The following is a 2,224-nucleotide window of genomic DNA, read 5'->3' on the forward strand; positions in this document are numbered from 1 at the left end:
ATATATACTTGTTGCTTCCAACAAGTAACCCAATTTTTCTCTTATACCACGTGTAGGGTTCAAATTCGATATGTTTCTTCCTCCACCATCACCTCCCTAAATATATACTTGTCACGTTCAACAAGTAACTCAATTTTGCTCCTATGCTACACTGCGTATATGATTCCATTCTATTTGTTTTCTCCTCCATCATCACGATAATCACCTCCCTGTATATATACTTGCTACGAACAAGCAACTCAATTTTGCTTTTATACTACACATATAATTCAAATTCGATGTGTTTCCTCCTCCACCAACACGACAATCGCCTCCCTAAATATATACTTGTTGTTACCAACAAGTAGCTCAATTTTACTCTTATACTACATAAATGATTCAAATTTGATATGTTTCCTCCTCCATCATCATGATCATCATCTCCCTAAATATATACTTGTCGCTTCCAACAAGTAGCTCAAATTTGCTCCTATACTACGTATATGATTCAAATTCAATCTGTTTCCTCCTCCGTCATCAAGATCATCACCTCCCTAGCTAATTATATACTTGTTGCTTCAAACAAGGAACCTAGTTTTTCTGTTATACCATGTGTAGGATTCGAATTTGATATGTTTCTTCCTCCACCATCACCTCCCTAAATATATACTTGTCGCGTACAACAAGTAACTCAATTTTTCTCCTATACTACATATATGATTTAAATTCGATATGTTTTCTCCTCCACCATCACGACCATCACCTCACTAAATATATACTTGTCGCTTCCAACAAGTAACTCAATTTTGCTCTTATACTATGTATATAATTCAAATTCGATCTGTTTCCTCTACCATCACGACCATCACCTCCTTAAATATATAATTGTCGCTTCCACAAGTAACTCAATTTTTATCTTATACTACGCATATAATTCAAATTCGATCTGTTTCCTCCTCCACTATCACGACCATCACCTCCCTAAATATATACTTGTCGCTTCCAAAAAGTAAATCAATTTTTCTCTTATACTACTTATATGATTAAAATTCAATCTGTTTCCTCCTCCACTATCACGACCATCACCTCCCTAAATATATACTTGTCGCTTCCAAAAAGTAAATCAATTTTTCTCTTATACTACTTATATGATTAAAATTCAATCTGTTTCCTCCTCCACATCACGACCATCACCTCCCTAAGTATATATTTGTCGTTTTCAACAAGTAACTCAAGACTACGTATATGATTCAAATTCGATCTGTTTCCTCCACCACCATCATGACAATCACTTCCCTAAATATATACTTGTCGTTACAAACAAGTAGCACAATTTTGATCCTATACAACGTACATAATTCAAATTCGATTTGTTTCTTCCACCATCAGAACTATCACCTCCCTAAATATATACAATTAATGTGCAGGTAATCTCTCTTTGGTTCCTAAGAAGATACAAGCGATGGCATTACGAGACTTGTCCACTGATGTTGCAGAGATGAAAGGGAAATTATTTCGACTTCAAGATATGACTACTTGTGGGAAATAATGCAAGGTCCGTACTGATTGCCAAGAAGGTTTTATCTGTTCAAACTGTAAGACATTTAGGACTATATGTTTTCTCAATGCATATAATTATAAGCGCGTTGTTATAGGTGAAGTATCCTTGGAGTGCGCAGATTGTAATTACTTCGCGCAAAGGATGGATGTAACTACTATTATAGGCTTGATATGCCTTTGTGTATATTCAAGCATTTTAAATAATGTTGCGTTTCCAAGTTTGTATAATAAGAAAATAAATATGTAACCTAGCTAGTTTTCCATATATTGGGAAACTAGGGAGATTTTCCATTTACTGGGAAACTAGGGAGAGTTTGCAAAATAGACACTTTCAAAACTTATTTTTGTATTTAGACACAAATCTTGGAAAATTAGGTGTTTAGACACTAAAATGATATCATCACTTCTTACATACAAACCTAGCACACAAGTTTTAAAATTTATACTTTAGTCCCTCACCTCATCCATTTAATATTTAATATTTTTCACCATTTTTTATATTTTCACAAATTTTTCACATTTTCCTATTTTAATTAAAAAAATTGTCCTAGAAGCTCCCTTTTTCACCAATAATTTTCGCTTCCGGTGACTTTTTCGACGAAAAGTTGCTCATCACAACTGGAAATCTCCATTCTTGATCATTGCCTCCATTATTGTTCCATCCTTTTTAAAAAAAAGTGCAAAA

At 33.9% G+C, this 2,224-nt stretch overlaps 1 long non-coding RNA gene across 1 annotated transcript; it reads left to right on the top strand.

Annotated features, from left to right (window-relative positions):
• The first annotated feature begins 6 nt into the window (after positions 1 to 6).
• On the top strand, positions 7 to 1,880 carry LOC124897634. The gene is made up of 2 exons (XR_007054400.1): positions 7 to 1,534; positions 1,635 to 1,880. It is a non-coding gene; the product is annotated as an uncharacterized LOC124897634 (long non-coding RNA).
• Positions 1,881 to 2,224: the final 344 nt, after the last annotated feature.

The sequence above is a fragment of the Capsicum annuum genome, chromosome 4 (genome assembly GCF_002878395.1).
Source record: "Capsicum annuum cultivar UCD-10X-F1 chromosome 4, UCD10Xv1.1, whole genome shotgun sequence".
NCBI classification, from domain to species: domain Eukaryota; kingdom Viridiplantae; phylum Streptophyta; class Magnoliopsida; order Solanales; family Solanaceae; genus Capsicum; species Capsicum annuum.